This window comes from Falco peregrinus, chromosome 6 (genome assembly GCF_023634155.1).
Source record: "Falco peregrinus isolate bFalPer1 chromosome 6, bFalPer1.pri, whole genome shotgun sequence".
Classification (NCBI taxonomy): domain Eukaryota; kingdom Metazoa; phylum Chordata; class Aves; order Falconiformes; family Falconidae; genus Falco; species Falco peregrinus.
In genome coordinates, this window is record NC_073726.1 from 23812644 (window position 1) to 23824050 (window position 11407).

At 45.3% G+C, this 11407-nt stretch overlaps 1 long non-coding RNA gene across 1 annotated transcript; it reads right to left on the reverse strand.

The window, feature by feature from the left end:
• Positions 1–3917: 3917 nt before the first annotated feature.
• On the reverse strand, positions 3918–9218 carry LOC114012879 (uncharacterized). The gene is made up of 2 exons (XR_003555603.2): positions 4969–9218; positions 3918–4675 (listed from the first exon to the last, which is right to left on the reverse strand). It is a non-coding gene; the product is annotated as an uncharacterized LOC114012879 (long non-coding RNA).
• Positions 9219–11407: the final 2189 nt, after the last annotated feature.

Sequence of the window (11407 nt, forward strand, 5' to 3'; positions counted from 1 at the left end):
CAAAGTGGGGGAAGGGGATTGGCATTGGAAACTAGACAACCTTTTCAACCTGAAGTCTTCTTTATACAAGCACAAACTCAGAAAAAAAAAATAATTTGGCAGCAGATCCTGCCCCATCCATGGAAGAGGATGCATTTAGTGTGATGTCTCCTGCAGCCAGAGCTCTGGGAGCACATCCTGCTGCCCTCGAGAGGCTGATACACCTGACTTAGGGTGCAGGATCCACTGAGGTCTCATTTCAAAGCTCATCAGACTTCTGAAATTTCTCTTGGAAAATAAGGCCATGCCTCTAGTCCTGCAAAAAAAAAGGTTAAAGACCTCTCTGCCTTAACATTTATCCTGGTATTCCAAATGCATGTCTCATCCTTAGTGAAAATGCTATCCATCTTCTTCAGGAATATTCCATATCTTACTTGGTCGGGCAGTGATGCAACGTGGGTGTGCAGGGTGTCCCCACTCTGTGTCTGCTGATGCTCACTGATGGGACAGATCACATCACAGAGCTGTTGGGTTTGTGCCATGTTTCAAAGCTCAGGGGATCCTCTTTACTACCCAGTGGAATTGAACAAACGATAAAATTATTTGCTCCATTTGCGTGGCGATTTTTTCTCTTTCTCATACAGACTGTGTTTGGTGGTTTTTTTGGCAAAAACTGAATCAATCTGTATTGTTTGAGAATAAAGACAAGCTGCTAATATCAAGCTCAAAGTAAGCACATCCATGACTGCCACAATTTTGATGCCCCATAACACTGACTCACTTCTTTCTACAATTTAAATAAGTGTATCAATCTTCAGTGAAAAGTACGTAAGCTTCTCAGGTCTGAAATAAAACCCAATCTGCTTTTTAATGGAGGAGAGAATGCAAAAGGAAATCTCAGGTGGTTTAACATTGCAGAGGTTTGCTCTGCTCAGGTTGGACACAATTTGCCTTCCCTTGTTCTTGTTTACTGTGCTTTACGTTTATCACAGCTGACTGCGTCTAAGTGTTAGAGGAATTCCAAGGTTTACATGCTGAGCTTTAGCTCTTCTTTCTCCAAAATAGTCCTGGCACTGCTTCCAAGAAACAGATTTGGCCCATAAATTTCAGAGAGCTTTGGAGTCACTTCAGAACATCAGCACCATAGACTCATAAAAAAATATATGCTCTCTCCTGTCTAATATTTTATGTATTCTAAAGGCCGTCATGTGGTTTTTCCTGTACTCTGGGTGAAGATTTAGTTCAGCACATACATGAAAATTTTAATATATCCCAAGTCTAATTATATATCATTGCCATTGATGCTTCTGCCTCTGTAACTCAGCAGCTGGCTGTTTGAGTCCCAAGGCGGAGGTCAGTAACTCAACTGTGCAGGCAATGCTGTCTTCAGCTCCTCACCGACCCAGCTCCCTGATGCTCTGTGTGTCCTTTCAAGTGATCTAATGTGCCAGGTTTTCTAATGCATCAATTTATTCCATAACTCTTTGTTGGCAGTGGCTTTCTGCTGCAATTTATCTTAGTCACAGCTCCAGCAACAGCAGCCACCGCTCTCCTGTCTCCTTCCCCATAGTGATTTCAGCTTCCCAACACAGCCATTAGTGATTACAGCTTGGTAATTTGGTTTTGCACCATTAAATCAGCCTTCACATCCCAGCACGATGGCCCTTTGACTATTCCATTTGGCATGCTTTATTTTGAAAGGATACGATTTTCTTTGGAGCTTTCCACAACCCAAAATTCCTGGAGAGCCCAGGAGCTGTTTTCACCTGTGTTTTGAAATCCAAAGGGAACCTGATTAACAAACTTGCTTTGTTACAATGGACTTTAAACTCATCTCTGTGAGCCCCCAAGCCCAGGAAGTGCTCTGGAAGAGGGAAAAATGGCCATGATGTTTAGGACACAGAGATCCCTCTCTGTCGTCCCAGAAGAGTTGTGTTTGCCTCCCTCTACAGAACGGGCCAACTGACCCTGGCAGGTCATCAAGGGGAAAACCAGCTCCAGGTCTTCCAGCATTGCTCCTGCACCCCAGATGTTTAAACTGATACCCAGTGGTGTTACAGATAAATTACAACTGAAAAAACCCAAAAGCAATATTCAGCCGAGATTTTTTCTAGCTGTAATCTAGTGATCTAGCCAAAGGTCCCTGCTTGCTCCTTTCATCTTACAGCAAATGTCTTTGAGTCTCTGCCTTACAGCCTTCAGAGATTTTCCTCTTAAACAAGGATACATGCATTATTTCAGTGTTCACGGAGAACTGCAGCGGCAGTGGGACCTAAGGGGCAGATACCCCGCGGGGGAACACGGTGCTGCTGGACTGAGGCACGCTGGCACCACCAGGCTGGGGCTGCTGTGAGCAACCAGCACTGGTACACTACGGTCATTGCTGGGGACACCGGGAGGAACATTAACCAACGGGAGGGGGAAAAACAATCATGGCCTTTTATTGTTTGCAGCCAAGGAGAGGTGCGGGGGAGGCAGTCAGCAGAGGGAAGCATGAGCTTATAGATGCGGTGCGAGCCGTAGCCCGTGGCATCCCTCCGAGCTGGGAAACACAGGCAGCGGGCTTTAAACGGTACTGCAAAACTATTCCATTTTACTTTTTCCGCATTTACATTTAGCTCTTGGAGATCAGGTGAGAGATTGAACAAACGAGGAAGCTGAAACATTCAGAGTCAGGGATGTGTTGTCTGAATTACTCATCATAATCTTCACACTCCTTTGGGTTCTCCAGCCGTTTGAGTTTTCTGAGGACTGTGGATGCTCCCTCTTTTACGTTATGCTATTTAATGTATTACAGACACTTTCCCATCTGCTCCTTCGAGCCCCAAAATCTCAACCGAAAGAACAACAGCATTTGATAGAAGATTTAGAGAAAAAGTATCTTCAAGATTTTTTATTTTTGAGAATAATTATCTTCAAAAAGGGATTTTTTTCTTTTTATATATATATATATGCATGTGGATATAATGAGAATTTCCCTTCTGAGCCTCTGATACACATATCATCAATTTACCAACATCCAGCTCTTTCAGGCTGGTGGCAGACTTTGAGTGAGGCAGCACGTGTGGGCCTGCTTCAAAACATCCCTTTGACAAGCGGAGGAAAGATGCTCAGACCTCGGACCGACACCGGTCATTGCCGTGTTTGGAGCTTATGCACCAGCTGAACGGCGAAACCAGCCCTCTCATCTGCTGCGTCTGCAAATTAGGCTACATCACTTGTCAGCCCAGGGAGAGTGGCAGCAACATCATGGGGAAATCTGGATTGTTACTGTATTTTCAAGAGGGAAAAAATGCTCCTTTTAATCACAAAAGGACATAGCACATCAGTACCACCTCCCAAGTTTGCAGGTTTTCTATCTTGCCTTTTAAGCTTTCTACGGTGGGATGAACAGGAAAGAAAAAGGTCCCCTGCCTTGTCCTTCCTCATTATGTGCATGTGGTCCCCTTGGAACCACCGCATCCTTGAATTAGGGGGTTTTGTGATGCTCTCTGCAGAGATGTGAGATGAAAGACCTTCCTTGCCTGCCGCAAACACACTTTCCTGTGCCAGGAGAGTCGTCCCACCAGCAGTGAGGGTCTGCAGGACTCCCGCATCTTCCCAAGTCACCTCAAAGCTACCTGACACTCACGTGCACCCAGGAGAAGGAGATTTTCTTCAGAAAACTCAATTTTTTGGGAAGGCACACGCTCCATTAAACAGTGGTTAGCCATGGGGTGACTAAAACACCTGCATGAAATCCAAGCTGCCGCCTCCTGTGCTGAAGTGTTTCCAGCTGGCACTGCCAGCAGCCGTGGACTTTCTCCTTTCTGTGGGCTGTGCAATTCAAAAACTGTGGCAGCTACAGCCTCTGAACTGAAAAGCAAGTGATTTAAATACTGTTTGCACAGGGGAACTGTTGGAAGAAGGGTTCGCCGGAATCAAGAAGACGCTCAATATGAGTTACGCATCTTGCTCAACTTTATTAGTTTCTAACACTACTTATATAGAACCGATACACATGCATATTCGTAAAGCAGAAATACAATTGGTTAGTAGTCTCTAAACGCGCGCGGTTCTCACACCCCTAATTATCATGACTAAAATAAGCATTCTATCCATGTAGCTAATTGTGTTGCTGTGCTTCAGCCTTGTAGTTTGTTAGTCCCTATTTTCCCATGCCGGTCCCTATCTTTCTTGGCCCTGCACCTGCTTTCCCAGCAGCTGTATCTTGTTACAGCCACAGCCTGTTGGCACAACATAATTACTTGGTCTCAGGATTCAAGAATAGCTCAAGGCTACCTTTCTTGTTAACTTCAGCACAGCAGCTTCAGTACAATTCTGATTACAGGCCTATTCTAATACCAGGCCTGGATTGTGCAGATCTTCAGAGATTCTAAGGCCACGCTTCTGCAGCCATTCTTCTACAGGGAACTGTCATCTTACTAAAGGTATATGGATTTCATGGAGTCCGAGGGCAGAGGGCTCCATCCCACGTGGGAGGCGTGAACCTCTTGTCTCGGGCTCTCACGCAGCACCAGTCACTGCTTATATTTGGGTAACTCTGGGCTGAGATTGATGATGGTACTTAGAAACTGTGTTAGTCCTCAGGCAGTAAAACAAGATGTTCCAGAAACAAAACCCCCAAAGCACCTATTTCTTCATCTTTTCTGTGCCTGATCACTGATACTTCAAAATCAGAGAAGACGTATCTGATCTGTTGAGCACAAAGGAAAATACTTTTTAACCTCTTTCTTTCTCTACAGAGTCCCAGTGTAACCACTTCATTAATTTAGCCCTGCATCCAGTCTAGTATTGTTCTCTTTTAAGTACCGGGTCACGCTGACCCTCTGTCAGTCCTCTGGCACCTCTCCAGTTTTCCTGAGTTTGCTAAGATATAAAATTCATGAATTAGAGAGTCCTGAACTGGTCTTTAGACTGGGACCGTACATGACCCCAAACTTCTGAACTGGAAGTGCTTATATTTAGCAGGCGTTGCTTACCACTCACCTTGGTTACAGATGGCAAATTATTTCTTCTAATGTAGATGGACCTGCAGCTTTGCTCCGATACAGTAAAGCAGGAATTATGAACATTTGATGTGGTTTTTTCTTCCTATCATCTGATGGATACAAACAGTAAAATTGTAAATAACAGAGAAGCAATTCCTAAACTAAGATTCCCAATGACATTTTAATGTCTTCTTACTGTCGGTAGCATACTTAAGGTTTTTTGTTTCTTCTGTTTCTTTTGCCTTGCATTCTCAATAATCTGCTTACAATATACATACTGCCAGTGAATATCTCTTCAAAGCATCTCTTCTGAACTCAACCTTCAGATACATAAATCTTTCTTCTCTGCTGAAATATTGCTCTGGTCTGGCAAAATATTAATCCAATGACAGTTTAAATAAATCTCTGTCTTTGTAGTTGCCAGTGTAATGATCTTTCTCACTTGTTGAGACTGAAGTTGTAAGCAATAGGCTATCAAAGAAGTATTAGAGGTTTTTAATGAGCATCACCTCAAAACAGTGATATTCCAGCCCTTGGTACACAGACCTCCTCCTATCTGAAGAGTCAATGGAGAGAAGCAGTGTCCCTCTGGGCTGTGGCTCAAGTTCCTTCTGAACAAGAAGAAGATGGATCCGTCAGGGAGGTTAGGATCAGAGTCGGCAGGCTCTACCCACCATGGCCACAGAACAGGGTTACAGAGCAAGAGCTCCGCTGTCTACAGCTTCAGGAGACCAGAGCCACGGGAAGAGGCAGATCTGCAGGGCCACCATGCTCTTTCCCCCAGAAACACTGCCCTGCGCATGCCTGTATCGAGCGTGCCTGGCTCCAGCCCATCTCTCCATGCACAGCATCCCAGCACCCATCTCCTAGCACCCACAGCCCACCTGCTGGCTCTTCCCTGCTCACATCCCAGCATTGGCTGTTCCTCAAGGCCATTATGCATTTGGCACAAGGATGCTGCCCAGGACAGCGCAGAGCGGCTGACATCCTCTAGACACTCTGGGCACATATGAAGAACCTGCCACGTGTCCGAGTCCCCTGCTTTTTGCTCCATCCCCTTTGCAAAACCAAGCAGCTGCCAGCATCTTACCCCCCCAGGCAGGACGCCTTCCCCTTGCCCGAGGCGTTCGGGTGTTCCTGCCAAGGCAGGACGAACATCTGCGCGAGGAGCTGGAACTGCGTCCTGCTCCCCCAGCCGGCAAGAGCCGAGCTTCTGCCAGCAAGGGAGGAGGCTTCTGTGGGTACAAGATTGCTGGCAAAACGCTGATGCATCTGTGTGGTTGAGTCCTTGCACACGCTCGTCCTTCTCTGAACTCGTGCAGTTTTTTTCCCTCCCTCCCCCATCCTCCTCTTGCTTTTAGGCATTCATTCCCTTCCCTTTGTCTCCAGGTCCTTAGAGCTGCCGCCTGCCTGGACATCTGCAGCAGAGGCACCACAGAGCTGCCTCTACACAGCATCATCCTGCCCACTGCAGCCAAGCTGCCTGCCTCGGGGAGGCTGGCGTGAGGACATGGGAAATACAAGAGCATCTGGTTCAGTAAGTTATTTGGTTAAGGACTATTCCATCTCATAGAAATAACAAATAACGAGGAAAATGCTAAATTAAACACGCAGACATGCAAACATCGATGAGCAGGTGATGAGAGAGAGAATAACGGAGGCCAGAGCTCATCAGATGCTGACCGATGGGCCATTAAAAGAGCTACTCTTGCCTTGGAGATAGTCAGCCTCAATTTTGTAACTGATAAGAAAGAGGAAACACAGTGTGAATATTAAGGGATATTTGAGGGGGCTTGGGGGACTGCACAAAACTTACTATGGGATGTGTAGGGGAAGGGCCGAAGCCATGGGAAAGGAAGGATCAGGGGACATGGGTGACAGGGACCACAGGTTGGGGTGTCAGCACCAGAGGGACAGGGATGTACATGCTCATCTGAGGGGTGTCAGTGCCAGCAGCCCTTTTCACAGACTGCAAAAATGACTGTAGCAAACATTCTCACTTACTCTGTCTGTGCCAACAGCAATAATTTGTCACTAAATTTGAGCTGGCTACACAACACATCTATTTTTGTTAATATTTTAAAGGCTTTTTTCATGTCCACTGGAAGACTTCTTTTTTAGGAATCTATGAAGTTAACCTGTCTGTGTTTACATTTCCTTTGTGAATTTAGTCCTGTGTGCTTGTAATTTGCTAGCAAACATCAAGCTGCACTAATTGGTGAGTAGAAGAAAAGACTCAAGGTCTGAGCCAGGGCTGGGAAAGGGAGCAGGGGTACAGGACGTTCGACAGGATTCTCGAGAGATCCATGAGCGTGGGGTGCCTGGGAAGGCAGAGAATATGGAGAAGTACTGAAGAAAAAGAGAGCCACAAAAGCACCAACCAGCAAAGATACGCTGTGCCAACACTGAGACACGTAAGTACACTGGCTGAACAGAGCATCCATAAGAATGGCGATGTTTGTTCAAAGTTACATTGCGGGGGGGGGTTTGTGCCAACCTAGAGCTCTCATGACAGTAGTCATTCACCAGTCACCCTCCCAAATGTTTGTGAGCATGCTGGGCTTCAAGTACATCCAAAGTCTCAACTGCAACAAGAAGGAAAATGTCTTTTATTAAGTAATTACAGCTTGCCAAGAGGTGCTCAGCACAGGCAGGCTACTAAGAAAGCAGCTCCTACAAATAATTATAAATCCAGTGGAACTGGGGTAATGGGAGACAAATTGCAAAGATCACAAGGCGACTCCAAGCTGCCTTCAGGCAGACTTTGCTGGTACCAGACAATGAGAGGAACAGTGGCATCAGCAGCTGTTGAGTTAGAAAGTTGTCTCTAATGAGCTGGAAGCCAGTCAATCATTTTCAACACCTTGAAACAAGGGGCCTGGTGTTTGAAGACCAAAAGGTTGAGGTTCAACTGTCTTCAGAGCTGGAAAGACAACTGTCCACTTGCGTACGAAGGTGGAAATTAAATCAGTTTTACCATCTTGCTGTGTGGTGTTTTCAGCTGCTGCAACTGCAAAGCAATCATAGTAGCACTTTCAGACAATGCCGTTCCACAATGAATTCAAAGGAAGGCTGGAAAGATAGAACACCCGCCTAGAGCACACAAATGCAGCCTTTATTTCCCCAGTGTAACGGGACAAATTCAGAGAGGTCGCACCCTTGCTGTTTCACTTGTAGCTGTCAAACACAAAGCCTGAAAAGTACGTCTTGGAAAAGTTTGCTTTACCTTCTTTTATGAGTTTCAACAGGCACAGAAAGCATTTATTCTTGTCTTGCACAAAGCCGTGAAGTGAATGAGAATTAGACCAAGTACATCAGACTTGGGCAGCTGGTGAGCACTTGCTAACAGGGAGCCCTGCTACCATCCGGTCGTTGGGCTGCTGCAAAATGGCCGCTGAAAGCACTATAGCATTCCCTGGTACGAACAGGGCCAACAGATAACAAAAGTACCTTGGAAAGCATTTTCCCAGAATTACTTTTTATTAAGACTCAGATCAGCAAAACAGCCCGTATTTTCATCTCTAGGCAATAAAATGGAGAGATGTGATTTTATCTGTCTTTAAAGTTAGTAAAGGTCAGAAAAAAAAAGTTTTCGGAATGGCGTTCAGAAATAAGTTATTTATCTTGATATGAACGGTTGCGTCACCCCTAAAATGAAGCACAGCTCCCCCAGATTGCTTACTCCTGATAGTTTTTCATAATTTAGCGACCTTAAATTAAGACACAAGTAAGCTAACAGTTCTCAGTATGCTTAAAACCGAGATGACAGACATTCCAGTTACAGATTTATCGAATAAAATACTGACACATTAAATTCTTCTGACAGCTTTTTTGACTGAAAGAGATACATCCAGCATAACACTAGCACAGGAACACCTGCTAGTACTCAAGCATCACCTTCATGCTCAGCAGGCACGGCCCCGCAGCAGAGTTACTTCAGGAAGACAGGCCGGAGGAGGGAGCCTCTGTGAGCCCCCTGAGGTCCAACAGGGACAAGTGCAGGGTCTGCACCCGGGTTGGGGCAATCCCCAGTACCAGCGTAGGCTGGGGGGTGAAGGGAGGGAGAGCAGTCCTGCAGGGAAGGACCTGCGGGTACTGATCATCTGGCAATTACATGCTCACAGCCCAGAAAGCCAACTGTGCCCTGGGCTGCATCACCAGCAGCATGGGCAGCAGGGCGAGGAGGGGGGCTCTGCCCCTCTGCTCCACTCTTCTGAGACCCCCCTGCAGCGCTGCGTCCAGCTCTGGGGTCCCCAACGTCAAAAGGACACGGACCTGTTGGGGTGAGCCCAGAGGAGGCCGTGGAGATGCTCAGAGGGCTGGAGCCCCTCTGCCGTGAGGCCAGGCTGGGAGAGCTGGGGTGGTTCAGCCTGGAGCAGAGAAGACTCCGGGGAGACCTTACTGCAGCCTTTCAGTACTTGAAGGGGGCTCATGAGAAATATGGAGAGTGACTTTTTACCAGGGCCTGTGATGAAAGATGAAACATTGCACAGGTGAAAGGATGAGGATAAGAAAACCTTAAAAAGGATATCTGTCAAAACAAAATAGGAATTAGTTTCCTTTGAAGAGGAACTTAAAAGAATAGGCCCAGAGATGCCTGAGACTGATGAACCTGTTAGCAGACCATGAAATCTGGCAAGAACTGTTAAAACACTTGGAACTTTAACTGAACCATCCTCATTATACGCTAATTTTAACAGAAAAACACTGCCTCTAGAAGCAGACCATAACCCAGAGAACATGCCTAGTAAAAATTCATTGACTATACCTTTAAACTAAAGCAAAGAAAGTTGTAAACAATATTGAAGGGGACTGGTTGTAACAGGAGTACCAATAGAAATCTAGATGTATAAGTATGGGAACACTGTAAAGACTGGTGTGCTAGCTTTGCCAGTTACCACCTCACACCCTTCTCTGCACAGACTGGTAAACAAACACCTTGGCTCTGGTTGTCATTTGGCTAATGCACACTGGGTAACATCCCCACTTTGGGGACACCACCTGTAGTGACAGGGCAAAGGGCAACGGTTTTAAACTGAAAAAGGGTAGGTTTAAATTTGATGTAGAGAAGAAATCCTTCACTGTGAGGGCAGTGAGGCACTGGCACAGGTTGCCCAGAGCAGCTGTGGGTGCCCCATCCCCGAAGCATTCAAGGTCAGCTGGGATGGGGCTTGGAGCAACCTGGTCTAGTGGAAAGTCTCCCTACTCATGGCAGAGGGTTTGGATGAGATGATCTTCAAAGGGCCCTTCCAACCCAAACCATTCTGTGAATCTTATTAACTCAAGCAAACATGCTTATACTAGATTAAGGCTGTCTTGTGATCACAGACAAACTTGAACTCAGGCAAGAACCCCTGTACCTGTTTCTTTTCAAAGAGAGCAACCCCTTCGGCTTCAGAGCTAAGGCCATTCACACAGCTATGGTCTGTAAATAGAGTGGTTTTAACTAACCTCAGGTTTAGCATGAACTAGAGTGAAATATGGATACGAACTCTTCTGTAACTGTTAAGGACATTATAACTGAAACTGCCGCTGCCAATACAAAACCTGCTGTTCTGCTAATGAAGTGAGTGCACTCCCAACACAGCATTCGTCCTGCCAAAGGCTGTGTCTGTAAACTGGTCTCCAGCACTAATCTCATCTTTTCTTTTCATCCATTAATCTTTGAAATATTACAGAGAGATTCACGGTGAGATTCAACCTTGAATCTCAATGCTGAAAAATGTAAGTAATAAGGTCTAATTAGTTCTCTCGAAGTGAGAAGAGTCTGGCAATTCATACAAAGTCAGCATTTCAGAAGTGGGACATGAATTCCCGTGCTACTTGTCTGAAATTAAAAGAAATCTCCATGGGCTGTATGAAACGCACTCTCATTGTTTTAAAACATAATACAAGAGTGAAAGCATCCAGCAGTATCACAAAAACATTGAGGTGCAGTCAGGTAAAATGAGGGAAGCCTAGAATAATCTTCTATATCTGTTTCAATTTTTAAAAGCCTTTCTTTAAAAAAAGTTAAGATCCAAAACCTTACCTGCAGTTTTACTTCCCACTCGTGAATGCACAACTATGTCCTTTTTACAGACTGAGAAAGCGACTGTAGAAAACTTTCTCACTTACTCTGTCCGTGCTGACAGCAATAATTTCTGTCACTAAATTTGGGCTGGCTACACAACACATCTATTTTTGTTAATATTTTAAAGGCTCTTTTCATATCCACTGGAAGACTTCTTTTTTAGGAATCTATGAAGTTAAAGTGAGATCCACAAGTGACAGAATAGATGGGTTATGCTGGTAACTGTCCTGTTCCCCCTATTTGATTGCAAAGCACGCAAAAAGCTCTCTCTTAAAAAGTACATTCAGAGCAACCCAAATAAAAAAAGAAATCAAAATGAAAATCTGAGTAGCAGTGTTTTATTTGTGTCATTGCAGTTTTACAT